Consider the following 15,873-nt stretch of genomic DNA (forward strand, 5'->3'; position numbering starts at 1 on the left):
GTAAGTAAATATTTTTACCATTTGACATTATGTTACGGCTTTTTCGGAGGACATACATATGTACATAGATGAAAAACGAAAACAAGAATTAATTCATTTGATGGGCAATACAAATGTACATATGTATATGTGAGTGTATGTATTTTTTTATATAAATTGCCTAATTCTATCAAATTAGAAATTCCAATTTTAAGTCTGAATGGTATAAAATACCGACAGTAATTATATACGTATACCATACATATATATGCAACTTAAAAAAAATTTTGGCCGGCAGCATTCAAATACATATTCCAGTAATTTCAAATCTTTTCAACTCGAGTACGCCTTGTCAACATATTTCCATAAAACCTTCATTTTACAAAATGTTGTAATATTTCCCCCTCCTAGCTGCGTCTTATAGAGCTCATATGTACATTGTATATGCTTAAGGGTGAAAACACACTTAGTGACCTCCCAAATATATGCATTCTGCACGTGCAACTACACCCGAATTCGGTTTGGGGAGGACTCACTGTTTACAAGCCAGGGACGCGACGTCCCATACCACTCAGTGTGTTTTCGCCCTTAGTCCTCAAATGAGGAGTGTGGATGCTCCAGAACATGTCTGATCTCGGTCGATCAGAGAAACTTGTCTGATCTCGGTTGCGTATGGATATGCATACACGTGCGAGCTCCCAAACATATGCACTCTGTACGTGCAACTACACCCGAATTCGGTTTGGGGAACCTCCATTGTGCAACGGTCACAGCGGTGAGCCAAAAGGCCCTAATAAATAGAAGAATCTACAGTAGATTTTTGTAAATCAGCAACATTCATCCGTCTTTAACATCTGCGATTGGGAATCACTGACGTCAACACGACGTACATGTTATTTTCTCAAAGAACAATGAATGTGTTCGATTTTAAGAATCTATTGTTTGACTCCGTCATCCGTTAATATAAAATTTTATATTTACCTACGTATATAATACATATACAATGCATTTTAATTACAAGTTGCTTTCTTTATACACTTCATTTCAGCAATGTAATTAAATCTAGAAATCATTTATTGTTTTTGCACTTTAACGATAACCCAGTTGCTTGAGGTTTCATAAGATTACAACCCATTATCGAACTTTTGTTTTAGAGTTACATACACTTGGGTCTATAATGGAAATTGCATTGTTGTTTTCCGGTCTATAAAAGTGCAACACACTTCTAATCGAATTTCCGCCATTTTCCCGTACAAAAGTACGCGTTGAAAACGTGCAAAATTGAATCATGACTCTGTTAGTGGCGTGATTCGATTCATATTTGAGGTACACCGTATGACACCGTTTTCCATTTGCGCGTTGCATCTGTTTACTTGCTACACGGTGACCGTTTATTTGAATTAAATTTAGATGTTGACGAGGCCACATTTTATGCATGGTCCATGTTTCTACTCAATTTTTATATCTATCTACGGTATGTATGCATATACATATGCTTAAAAAGTTTATGTCCGCGATTCCGACATAAGACCGATTTTAGAAGGGCTTTGAAACCAGAAAATCAACAAGTGTATTGTTTGTCCGCTATATGCAAACCCTCATTTTTAAACTCAGGTTTGATATAAGATAGAACATAGAATCATTCAGATGTATTATATATGTATGTACAACTTAAAATCTAGCTACGCTACGAAGATCTCAGAGCTGGGATCAAAACACCAAAATCATGATTTTTTACATTTTTCCATAAAATATCTATTCCAAGAAAACTTCTCTACATGGTAAATATGTATTAAAAACGTTTGACTTTGTGGAGTACATTAAGTTCGGAAACGGTTAGTAGTAGTAATAGAAAAAATATATAATGATGATATTTAAATTTTCCAGTTTTTTTTACCTTAACTATTTTCACTTCATCGAAAATACTTTAAACAGGTTGAGCTATGCTACATCTTGAGAGTGAAATCATCATGGGAGGTCAAGGAATTCAAATAGTAATTGCAGGTGTACATATGACCTCGTTCTTTCCAACTTAAGTTCACATTTCACATTTTTGCATATTTTAGTTAGCAATATCGAATATTAGTATCCAAAAAAACACTCGGGCAACGCTGGGTAATTTTCTTGTGATAGATAGATACTACATATAAATAAATAGATACTTATATATATATATATATATATATAATATAACCGCTGAATTTAGTATACCATTATAATGCTACCTCAACTTAGGCGGTATACATTTTTTGAAAGAGCTTGGAGCCCGGGATTGAAGGACCCCCCCATACAAAAATACCAGAGCATTTCGACTAGACTTATTATATTGAAGTTCCGATTTAGCATGAGACTTACGAGAACCAATCATGCTGTTGCATTCGTTCAATGTTTTATAACATTGTAAGGACGTAAAATATATATACATGTATATGTATATGTGTATATATATATATATATTTTTAAATTATTTCTTATTTAACTATGTATATTATATTATTACAAAATAATTAAATGCGAGGTCTTCAATAGTTCATAACATGTCGTTGACAATTATTTTTATCGGCCAAAAAATATAAATTTCCATTAATATAAAATTTATATTAAAATTTTATTAATGTAAATATTTCAAAACACGAAACGCGTACTCAAAACTAACAAAAAATAAAAGTCAAATTATATGAACGAACAATGTTGTATCTCTTGACCAAAATGCATTGTGAAAATGAAACGAAATGTAATTGGCCATCGTTGGTCGAGTTTGGGGTTAGCGTGTACATTTTACATAAGTCTCATGATAGATCGGTTTGAATATAACAGTTTCATGTGTGCACCCAGCTACTGGTATCATGAAAGTTTTCCTCATCCTTAGAGGTATAAATACATACATTGGTTGTGTTGTATTTTATTTGATTTACGGCTATCGCGATAGTGGGCGAGCTCACCCTCTCTCAGCAACCGAAGACTTACTATATTGTAACCCAAAACTATACGAATGAAAATGCTTCACCTCAGATGGATGATTTCCTTCGACTTCTCTCTGCTCTCGTTGGGTTGTCGAGTATCGTTTAGCTACTTCAAAATCTGTACCGTTTTTTCCTTTTTTGGGTATGCTGTACTTTCACGACTCCTGTTTATTTCGTCTAGTATTACCGAGAGTTGTTTATTAAGCATTCTTCCGATCGGGTTCATCGGGCAGACGATTCATTTTCGACATGAATTCTCTTCGGGTCAATATTCGGTTTCAGTGCTTCTGAATACAAAAAAAAAAGAAAATACATCGACTCGAACAATTTTCTCACGTCGTTCATCGTTGGTATCACCTTTCGGTGATATTGATCCGCTTCTTGTTAAATCGACGTCATTTGATAGGTCGCTGTTTCAATTAAGCACATCTATTGTATGATGGGTGAAAGTAGTGGAGATTTTATGAGCTTATTGTTCTGGATTTTGTCTTAATTTTTCTTAGAAACGACTGTCGTAAATAGCAAATCTTAACTTTTTCTGCATATATGTATGTATATGTACATATGTATGAGAAGAACGATTTTTTATATCGGGAATCTTAAAGTACATATACATACAAGGGTAATTAGATTATTAGTCACATCACGATCACCTTAAAGACAATTTTCGCCATGAAAATCGCGAATACGGAATATTTGGCACTTGAGTTCTCGTTAGTATGATAGTTATCGTTAGTATGATGGACTTTTCGGCTGCCAGATGTTCCGTTATAGAGATTTTAGTGACTTTTGGGCGAACACTTTGTGACCAATAACCACCGAACCATATACAAGCATGTCTAAGAAATAAACTAGTTGCTTTTTTAATTTTATGTTTTTTTTAATGTAATCTATATGTAACATCGACAAACGGAAGCATTTTTAATTTTTCACTTTTTGTATACTATATATTCGAGCAGAGTCATCACCACTAGTAGCTGTTGGCCAGATCTTTGTTTGTGACTCCAGGTCGATCGTCTCCTATCAGATTTTGCCAATTTTTCTGATTTTCATTGAAAAGGTTCCTGCAAATTGGCACCTCCTTTCCAATCTCAAGCTATTCAGCCTCTTGAGGTTCGCCAATTTCTATAAATAAATATTGATGCATCATCATCCATAGATGTCACTGTGGATGGTGTTTGTATGAATTCCCGTTGTATAAAATGCTTGTATCAATTGTATTGTATCTGTATTAGTACACTCGTTGCTTTAGAGCGATATGTAAAGGCGAGTGTACATGTTCGATTGAAATAAAATAATCTACATATACTTACAAAATATTTTACATATATTGTGTATGGTGGTTACACAGTGTCTGTCTGTGAAACGAATTCAAATTTCTTCAGGTTTATTGAAATCTTTTAATAATTGACCAGTATTTTAATTTGCATTAAAAATGTATGCAATCGTAATTCTTAATGACTGTCGTGCATAATTAGTATAAAAAAAAATGATGTAAATGCATAGGATCATCTTGATGGGTAATATACCTACGCTTTAATTGAAATCCGACACGACATCTGTTTATGAGTAACCATCGTAAATATAGTTTTAAACGAGTTATTTTCAATATTAATACGCCGAAGTGTAAAGAATTCGTGATGTAACAAACAGATATATGGAAAATTAAATTAACACTTTCAATGTACTGTTTGCTTTGTTGTTGAAACTCGAACGACCGAAAAAGCCTTGTTAAGAAAGCGTGTTCTATCATTTCTTACACACACACACACACATACTTACAAGTATATTGCATCGTTTTTAATATTTATAAAAAAATATTTATGCGGCCGTTTGAAAATATGTACTGATAACGAATTGTTGATTTTTTGAAATTTGCGCTTCAATACACCCGATCGAACGTTAACAAAAGCGCTTTCAGGCGAAAGGTTTCCATTATTTACTCGGGCCTGTTTGTTTGAAATTTACGAGGATTCCAATACTCGCCTCTTTTTATTATTTTTGTTTTGCCGTAATTGGACGATTTAGATCAAATTCCAATTATTTCATCCATAAAAGTTGCCAGTGGGGTGAGATTTTTAAATATAAAAATGAATTTACGTTTTGTTTTTCCGCTGTAAAAATCTAGTTTTCTAATGGAATATTTAGACTGTGGGAGTTCTGTTTATTTTTCAATAAATATATTCATAAATGCCAGGAAATTATTATTGAACGTGAACTACGTAGCTTACAATATTTGCGTAAATAAAAATTCTTAAGTTGTTGATGTTTCACAAAATTCATTTGTGTCAACGTCGATTTTCTTTTTTTTTTCGCAAGACTGTCTGTAATTCATCAAGTTGACTTAGTATTGTCGATATTAAGCGTTATTTATAAATAAGCGGAAAATAATCTCACATTTATGAGGCTAACACGTTAAAATCAATGACCGTTACTTAATTGATAACGACAAAGGCGTGTTATTTATTTTTACTACTTTAGTATATCCTATGTCTCTATGTATTTTTCGCTTGTCAATTTCCTCCATATCCTCCTTTATTTTTCTTCTAAAGATAGCTCGGAAATTAGTGTCGTATATTCGAGCGTGAGACGCATTCGTGCAATGTGTGTAACATTGTAAGGACATAATATAATTTCTTTATTTTTTTTAACTATATAATATTATGACTAAGTTTTGCTGTGCATAACATCAGGTTTATAATTACTTTTATCGTCTAAAACAGCGGTTCACAACCATTTTTGACTCGTATACCAATTACACTGTTCTACACGAAAAATGGTTCAGAGACGAGATAGGACTTTTCTTATAGATCTATGCCCAGTGAACACGAATCTGGTAATAAAAAATGTTGATTGGCTCGAGATTCAGAGATATATGTGTTTTTTAAATCGCGCGATTTTTCTATATCTTGGTGTTGTTCGGTCGATGTCTCAAAATCTGTCAATTTCCTGTTCAAAATGAATATTGGAATCTATATTTGGGTATTTTATCTTCCATTTGTAGTACTTTTCAGCTTTCAAATCTCTCTAAGTAGTCATCCAGTTCAAATCAAAAGTCAAAAGTACGTATTTTCACTTGGGATTTTTTCCCACTGCTATTACTATTTTATATTGAAACATGTTTATTGAGATAGTGTTCTGACCACACTATTTTTTGTTTTCGTTTAAAAGGGTTAATTGGAAGTGTGCTGAACTTTAAATCGGTGAAATTGCTCGTACTAGTGTTTACTCGTATTTACACGAATCTGAATTGAAATAATAGGGATACTATATTAAATTATCTTTATATGAGAATTTAATAAAATTCCACTTAGAAAAATCATATTTCTACTATTATTGTGGATTAATAACAAAAATTCGTTTATTTTATCGAGGTAAGCCAGTTACATATGTAGTTATCAATAGAATTTTTGTTACAATTATAAATACAATTCTTAACTAAGGGAACTCAGCTTAAATAAATAGTCATCTCTAAATTGTTAAAATTTGATAGCTTTTTACGACGCACAAACACGGGTTTGAAAAATTAAAGATGTTGAAGATGATGCAGTGTGGAAGTTTTCATAAAATATAATTTCAACAAGTTAGAGTATTTGTTAATTGGCATTTGATTTTTTATAAATATTTGAATAGATATACATTTTTTAATATACATTAAAAACGAGGGGGGGGGGTCATAAAGATTAAACACCGACCTGGTTACTTTTTATATTTAACACTAAACCACTGCACATATACAAAGTCTCTTTCGAAATTATATATTAGATCAGTCAGAGCATTTTACGTACATACATATGTATTATATATTATATATAGTTGCATCGCCTATTTTTCTCCCTACCGCAAACAGCCGTGAAATGAAGTATCATTCACGCACACTTGAATGATTCAGAAGATTAAATACATTGAACAATGTATAATACATATGTACATATAAATAAATATATGTATATATAAATATACATGTATATATACATATGTATGTGTGCCATTGGGCATAAACCCATGGGCTGCGATCGTCTGCATAGTTTGGCGGTCGAATGCGTCACGCCGGCCAGGATGTGGCTGTTTAGCATTCGCTAGGGTTCCTCCTAATGTTCACGTATGCAAACGCGACTCGATTATTGGACACAGACCGGATATCAAATGCGAAGATGCTCCCTGAAACCCTGACATAATCCTGTTGATGCACACCGTATGTACCTTGTTCAGCCCCAACAATACAACCCTTCCATTTACTGCAAAGTTATGATACGTGGCATAATGCTTTCCAATACCCTTGATGGCGCATACCGTTAATACTATTATAGGTGTTATTATAATCCATTACCATTTGCGTGTAATGTATTATAGGGTAACCAGACCGACGCGGGATTAAAATATCGCTTAAAAATTCATTATCATCATCATCTACAGCCACTCACAATCCATTGCTGGATGAAGGCTTATTCAACATGCTTTCACTCGTCTCTGTTTTACGCAACTTTCAGGGCGAAATCACACAGCGGTGAATGTGAAACGTGGTTTTTTTTTAGATACTTTAGCCAGCAGTATAGCTCGGTCGTTAAGAGGGCTGTACACCCGAAACCTTAATTTTGTTACCGTTCCTTTCTTCGATATATGTATATATTGAGTGTATGTATATATTGAGTGAATGCGACAATATATATCAATATATATATATATTGAGTGAATGCGACAGTTGCGCTTCGACCAGATAAAACGTATTTTAAATTGACAAAATCGAGGTTTCGTATGCTCCTATTTTCTTCTCCAAAACTGGACCAATTTTTAAAAAAATTTCATCATCGGTATGAGAAAGATACTTTCTGTGCATCTATCGGCGTATTTTTTTTAAAATCGACCGTTAAATAAGCACGCTGGACTCGTTTCGTGGGTGTAAAAAAGAGGCGATTTTATAGATGTTTGGCGGCTCCTAGCTCCTATAAAAAATAATTAATCAAAAAAATAAAAAAATAGATGCACCCCAATGGTGGATATACATAGCATATTAAAAATAATTTATCTAGTGCCATAATTGAGGAAGGGAGAAGTATAGTACGTTTGTATGGACTGTCCAGCCCTCTTAAGCTTCTGTCTAGCACCGAGAGGCGCCGGGTTCGATCCCATGAGCTGACCTCGATTGAAAATAATTTTTCTGAGTATATCTGTAGTGCTTATGGTCAGACCTGGATATTTGTGACTCCAGGTCGATCGTTTCCTATAAGAGTTTGCCAATTTTCTCTGATTTCATTGTTGAAACGGTTCCCGATTAAAAATTGGCTAAAAACCTCTTCGTACCTACTATGTCACCACTATTTGAGTATGATTAATGTACAATCAAATTTATGTACAAATTCATAGATGTCTCGTTAATTTGCGAGTTTTCAGTGTCTCGTGATTCAGCGACTTGTGTATAATAAAAATGCTGTATTGTTTGTAATTGGCCAGGAAGGCGCATTGGGGTTTACCTGTAAGGCCTTCCTGGTGTAAAATGTAATAAAAAAATAAGTAAACATGCGAAAAAAATTATGCATGCCATTCAGTGCCATTCATGGGACGCCCGGCATGCCCCGCCCCACAATCAGCCTTTGGACTTTTTTCGGTCAAAATGTATTTATCCTTCGATAACGGTATATCCCATATTTGAAGAAATGTAGGAGACCACCCACAGCGAGGAGCCATGCACGCGGTGTGCCGTTCATCGCTGTATGTTTTTTTGCCCTCATCCATCTCACCCCACACATTTTCCTAATTTCGTCTACCCATCTTCTCTGCGGTCTTCCATTTACCCTTTTATATTCTCTCGGTTACTATTCCAGCACTTCCTCAGGGAAGCGAAGGGAACTACACCAGCGAAGCCCTCAGGGCACACAGACATACACATTCGTTCATCATTTCGAACGGGTTGGATTGCTAAGTGTATAATGTCCCACTTTTATTCCGATTAATATTACGTGCGCGTTCATCTATAAATCACCTTACATTATACTACATATAACATATAATATTTTTATTCGTGTTTCAATTCCTTTTCGAAACCACCCGTTGATATCAACGATGCACAACACTAGTATCTTATATAAGTGATTTTAGTTGTAGTCTTAGGGAGATTTATCTGTTGCCAAATCTCTCCATGAATGCCCACCTTAAGATTGAAGACTTGCTGAGTACTTTTCAACTTTGGAAACCGTCTTTGCAAGCGACTTGGGACAGTTTTCACACATTTAAGTCAATTGCCGAATGTATGTTAAGTACGTAGGCGTGCTAGTGTTATTTTATAGGTCAAGCCTCAGTCTTTCAGATAGTCTAGTATGTATTAAGTGGTTAGTTTAGAGGTATGTAGGTAAAAAATATCGATTTTTTATATAGGATTTGTTGCTATTTTTAGTGTCGGCTGCTTAGTTTTTCAAGGAAGTCAACATTGTTATAGATAATTGTAGGGAACTATGTACATATACACTAATTGTAGTAAATTACTGTGTATGACAAAATTATACGTATGCATAATACGTGCATATAATGCAACCCAATTAACTGCCTTTTGTTGATTTAATTCGTTATTGCTGTTATTACAAAGTCATGTAACGATGAGATAATTCGTCGTGAGTTTTTTTTATTTTTTTTGATCACACAATTTTTCATTTCAAAATTATCCGTCATACTTAATCATTTTATTGACAAGTAATTGGCAAATTACCTAATTTATAATATGCTCATATTTCGAAAGCCTTTCAGTATTAATGTTAATTATGGATTCGTTAGTATTAATATGATAATTTTTCTTTCTTATTATTTGTAAGTTTCTTTTGCTTTTACTTTATGCAAGTTGACATTTAAATGGCTGGTTGCGAAAAGGAATTGATACGAAATTAAAGACTAGACGAATTGTATCAGTGTTTTTCCCGTTGGTTTATAAACGAGTGTTTTTAGAAAGGAACTCATATTTGACGTTAGTTGTCAGTTAAATAATCGAATTCTCTCGGTTGTCTACATACATGATATAATTTGAAATGTTCACTTGTTAAACAATTGCTTACCAGTAGAAAAATTTCGGTTGGAATTGAAAAAAAAAATCAATTTTCTCGATGATTGCGTGTCAGTACGTCTATCGCCGCTGGTATGATTTGAATGGTTATTAAATCCCGTTCGACCGTCTCCTGTTTGAGTTTGCCAATTCATCTAACGTTTTGACGGATTCAATAAGATTGCCAACGTCTTTCGCAAATTGTAAATAATATCTGTATACCTAGTGCGGGATTTAGTTTTCTTGCCTGGAATAATACAAAATATGTATGTATATACATACATATATGTATATACATATATATATACAATTTTGTATTTCTTGACCAAAATACAATGCGAAACTGAAACGAAATGTAATTGGCCATCGCGGGCCGAGTGGGGGGTGAATACAATAGTATGTATATTTTACGTAAGGCTAATGCTAGATCGGTTTGACTATAGTGACGTGTGCAAGATCGTTCACTTTCACTCAACGGCGTTACGCGCACAAAATTTCGCTCACGTGACAACTGGCTCACAACAGCTATTTTGACAAATCTGCGGATTTTCAAAATAATTTAGTTTTAGTTTGTATTACCGGTAGTTCCAAAGGTTTTTTTTCGGTCAAATACTGATACCAGCAGTATCAGTATTTATACGTACATATGTATATGTACGTCGTTGAGTGAAAGGTCCGTCAGTTAGTTGTCATGACACCGTGCAAGATATATAGAAACGTGATCAGTGATCGATATTGATTACAAATCAGTCAAAAACACAAAGTCGAGTTTTCTGACGGTTAAAATACTATTGATACTTCGTTTATTTATGTGCCTATACATATGTACATATATGTAGATAAAGTCCGGTACTGTTCTTTCTTACAATTTGAATTAAAATTCTAACCTTTTATTTTTTGTTTTGTTACAGGTGAGTGTTTGATCTTCATCAGTATATTGTTGAAACCTAGCATATATGTGTAAGTTTTTTTTTATTAATTTAAGTCTCATGCGATTCGAGTATAGACACTAAACTAGCCTATGTGAAAATGTTGTACAATGTAATTCGGTATTTTCTTTTTTAATTATTCTACCTAATGGATGATACCTACATATGTATACAATACTAACTAAGACAAAAACTCTAGTTTCCGAGAATAAGTGAGTGATTTATTTAATGTACGTACATTCATACATATTTTTATTTACATAGATGTATACCAGGAACGCTTGACAATTAATTACAAACAATGCAGCATTTTTATTATTTATTTAATTTATTATTATTTTAAAATAATAACAACAATAAAATGACTAGTGTGACCTGCCAGGTTGCCCCAAAGCGTCACACCGGTCTTAAATCACTATTTCGAGAAGCTGAAGAATATGATTTTGGCATTGCTAAAAGCAAATGTTGCTGTTGACACACAAACACGAGTTTTTATTTTATTTAAAGTTATTTGTTAATAAGCAATTGATTTTCTTTATAAATATTTGAACTACCAATATTAGGATACATATTTCATAAGTAATGAAAAAAGAGGGGGGGGGGGGGGGTCATAAAAATTAAACACCGCCCTGGTTCTTTTTTATTTAGCACTGCACCACTGAGCCATACTGCTGGCTATTATGTACATATACGCATAATGTAGTGGTGTAGTCGGGCCAGGTCGCTGCCCTGGCTATAAATATTGTTTTTCGAGTACAATTAAAAAATATTCAGACTAAAATTTCATATTCCAAATATTGTGAGCAGATTCTTGTTCTAACACTCGATGACCACAATCAAATAGTAATCTGGGCACATTCAAAACTTAAAAGACGTTTAATGAACTTTTTTTTTATCTAAAACCACCCAAAACTTCGAAAGAAAACATTCTTTGAACTATTGACCATACGCACTTGAGGATAGATAAAATGAGGAAACTCAGCTTAAATGAATAGTCATCTCTAAATTCACATGTTTAAATTTGACATATGTAGGTACATGGTTTTAGCATTGCTAAAAGCAAATTTTGCTGTTGACACACAAACATGGATTTTGTAAAATCAAAGATGTTGAAGAAGATGCATTATGGAAGTTTTTATAAAATATAAAAAAATACATCAAAATTTCAACAAGTAAGAATATTTGTTAATTATTATTTGATTTTTTTTATAAATATTTGAACTAACTAACTTTTTAGTAAGGAAAAAACCCAGGGGGGGGGGAGGTCGTGAAAATTAAACACCGACCTGGTTCTTTTTTATTTAGCACTACATCACTGATTATATGTATAACACAGGTGCATATATATGTATGTACATATATAATATTTCAACTGCAATTATATCACCGAATATTGCTCGAACGCTTTTAACCCAATTAGGCACACGCTATGTAAAATACAATAACGGATACGTGTCCATTGGATAATCCGGTCAACGTATCGAGGATAGCTTTTCGGCGCGAAAATTTCCCCGGGCCTGAAATTGCACGCGTACTCGATGATTAATTGACCGGTCGTTTCGGACGATTTCGCACAGTCGCTGTCGGTCGGACAGGCCCGTCCCCTGAAATCAATAAGCTGTAGGTTGAAGAGATATTTCGCAACCGGATGAAATCCGTCCGATCGATTCTCCCTCCGGCTTTTTTTTTGCGTGCCACATAGTTCTGGACAATTCCAATTGTAGCGTGTCTGTCGTCCGGGATGAAAGGGCCCGGAAACTGGACCGCAACCACCCTCCCCTACAGGTCGCATATTCACCTCGACTATGCGATCTGTGAAATTCCGCGGCAAATATTTCCTCGTCGCTTATTTCGCTGTGTATCCGCGGGGGTTGCTCCCCGGGCACCCATCCCTATATCACCCCCACCAACATATTGCGGTTGCAGGATGTCACAGGTATTACGCTTTAAACTGCATATTTGAACGGAGGTTAGGTGACGGTACTGCTTGTGTGTGGCGTGGTAAGATTCATAGCATATTCAACGGAATCACTAAGCAATTTCCATTTGAATTCTGACGTTTGATACGCATTTTGTATTCGTATTGTCCATTCCAGTGTCTCAAAGAGAGGCAATGTCCCCATTTTTATGCAAAAACTCTCATACACTCGAGACGAGCAGTGAAAAATTTCAGCATTACGACTCTGTGGTTGTGTTGATGTTTACCACCGAGAGATTACCGGACAATTATTATGATTATTTATTATTTTACAAGACTTCAATTAAGTCGTCTCTTATTCGTCTACTGTTTTATTTTTTTATTTTTCATATAAGGCTACAAGGACCAGTTAAACATAATACAATAGAACATTAGAACAAATGAAGAAAAAAAAAACACAATATTAAAAATAGGAGTTTTAATACAACAAACAATGAAGTCACACCAAATGAAAAAATAAATGAATTAAAACAATAAAATAAAATGCATTTAGCATTTGTACAAATTTGAAAAATGATTATGCAACAATTGTTTTAAGTTGTGTTTATTAATATTAAAAAGATGAAATTGATTAAATTAATTTCCCAGTTTTTGAAATCTGGGTAACGTAGAACTTTTGTTATAATTTTTGATGTGGAATAAATAGTTGGATCTGGTAAATCTCCCCGGTGTATGAAAGTTTATGAAGTCCACTAATTCACTACAGTCCATAACTCCAGTGAGAACACCAAACAGACAGTGCTATTAATATTAGCCAAAATATTTTTTTAATTTTACTCATAAAACAATTTTTATATCAATCAAAGTGCCAGTGCGGCGACCTGGCTCAAAAAGAAGGACCTACCCCGACTACACGACTGGTTGCATTTATGTTTACCACCGAGAGATTACCGGGTTCGATCCTGTGCTAATCTTTAATACTGCTGATAAGACTTGGATATTTGTGACTCCTGTTTCTTATCAGAGTTTGCCAATGTATCTGATTTCATTGTTGAAACGGTTCCTCAAATTGACGAAAATCATCCTATCTGCTGTCTAAAAAATAACTGAATTTGATTTATGTACAATATTTAAAAAAATATTTACAAATCTAAATCCATAGATGTCTCTATGGATTAATTAATTAATTAATTATTTAATAATCGCGTGTTCTTCAGCCTCTTGAAATGCAGCGATTTATGTAATAATAAAAATGATGCAATGTTTGTAATTAATTGTCTAGGAAGGCGCATTGGGGTCTTCCTGTTAGGCCCTCCTGGTATAAATCTATGTAAAATAAATAAATAAATTTCGAGTGTTCGAGTAGCGGAGGGGAAAACGTTTCCACTCTCTATACCTCGCATAGTGCGTGTGGAGTATAATCTCATATTATTGAGAAGTGTTTGCTGAAAATCATTTTATTCGAAATAAAAATGAAACCATTGATTCATATTGCGCTATTATTATACACTAGTAATAAAAAGTGAGCGCCATCAGTTAAAAGATTGCGCAAAGATTGACCATTTATTTCTTCACATTGAACAATCCGTTGTTTCGACCTTGAAAATTATATCCTTATTTTGTGTTTTTTCGTAGTGTTCATATTTGTATATGTGAACTTTTAATGCTCGCTCGACAAAAATTGTGAATTTCGCCGAGAATTTTCTATTTTCGCAAGATTTTCTTGTATCGCGTGATCTTAACTCCCCCCCCCTGCTTTCCACTACCACACTACCCCATCTCCCGAATCTTAATGTTCAAAAAAAAAATTGTGGTCCTGATGTAGCTCGTTTTGTATGAAAGCTCATGCTCTTACGCCCCCCAATTATGCACGGATGCGAATGGGACAAATCTTATCCTGGCCCTTTTCTCTCCTTGTAATCTTCTTGCGTTGACTTATAGCGGCTATTCTTTATATTTTCATTTTTATTTTTTTTGGTAATAAGTTTATATAATAAAGCGCCGGAAGTGTTTCGTCTCCTGGCGGAATTTTTGATCAAGTACATTCTTGATTAATTTTATTTATTTAGAATTGTGTTGCAGTTTTGTAGATTGCTTACAAATGTAATGAGTAAACAAGAAAGCGTTTCAACATATGCAGGACTGTTTCGTTTAAATCGATTGTACATATATTTCTTAAGAATGACAGGTCTTTTGTCCTTTCATCTTGCATGTTACTTACTTGCACACGATCAATGAAGCTATGCAACTTGTATTCTGCTCGCACACGGCCTTAATTGCATGCGTCACGTGATTTTAAAATTTGAACAGTTTTAAAGGTAATTATTTTTATTTTATTTTATTCATATATACCAGGAACGCCTAACAGGTAAACCAAAATGCGCCTTCCTGGCCAATTACAAACATCGATACACAAATTTTAGAATAATTTAAAATTTTTGATAAACTTACACTTTCGGAGCATCTCGAAACTGGTAAAGGTTGCCAATTTTTTGGAATCGTTTCAATGAAAATAAGATAAATTGGCAAACTCTAATAGGAAACGATCAACCTGCAGTCACAAACCAAGCAGCACAGGGAAGAGATTGAGCCCGTGACCAATTAGCTTAAAAGTATTGCTTACTTTACTTGATCCGTTGTAAGAAGAGACTTGGGAAAAAGATACATGCTATCTCTTTCACCGCCTCTCAACCAATAGAATTTCGTGCCCAATAGCAAAATGCTATTGGTCTCATAGGAAATATTCAACCCGAAATCACAAACCAAGATCTGGCCAGCAGTAACTATTCCACTAGCCCACACTCCTGGTTAAGTTTTTAATAATAAAGATAAAGTCGAGACCCATGCCATTATAATTGTTATGCCTGAATTAATTAGGTAATGTGTAATATCGCAAAATATTGTTCATGTATTAATTCTGATCGTTATAATATTGTAGCATATGCTAAAAGGAGCCGCCGTTATAATTGGTTTTCGAGGATTATCTCCAAGCTTAAGTGCTGTCGGCTAAAAATGGAGACCCCCGAATGAACTTAGTGGTCGGTAACGGCATTCGGT

At 34.2% G+C, this 15,873-nt stretch overlaps 1 protein-coding gene across 1 annotated transcript in view; it reads left to right on the forward strand.

Annotated features, from left to right (window-relative positions):
- LOC143923001 (Krueppel-like factor 6) overlaps positions 1-15,873 on the forward strand; it is a 257,795-nt gene that overhangs the window by 138,387 nt on the left and 103,535 nt on the right. The window lies entirely within an intron of this gene.

Source organism: Arctopsyche grandis, chromosome 2 (genome assembly GCF_051622035.1).
Source record: "Arctopsyche grandis isolate Sample6627 chromosome 2, ASM5162203v2, whole genome shotgun sequence".
NCBI lineage: Eukaryota > Metazoa > Arthropoda > Insecta > Trichoptera > Hydropsychidae > Arctopsyche > Arctopsyche grandis.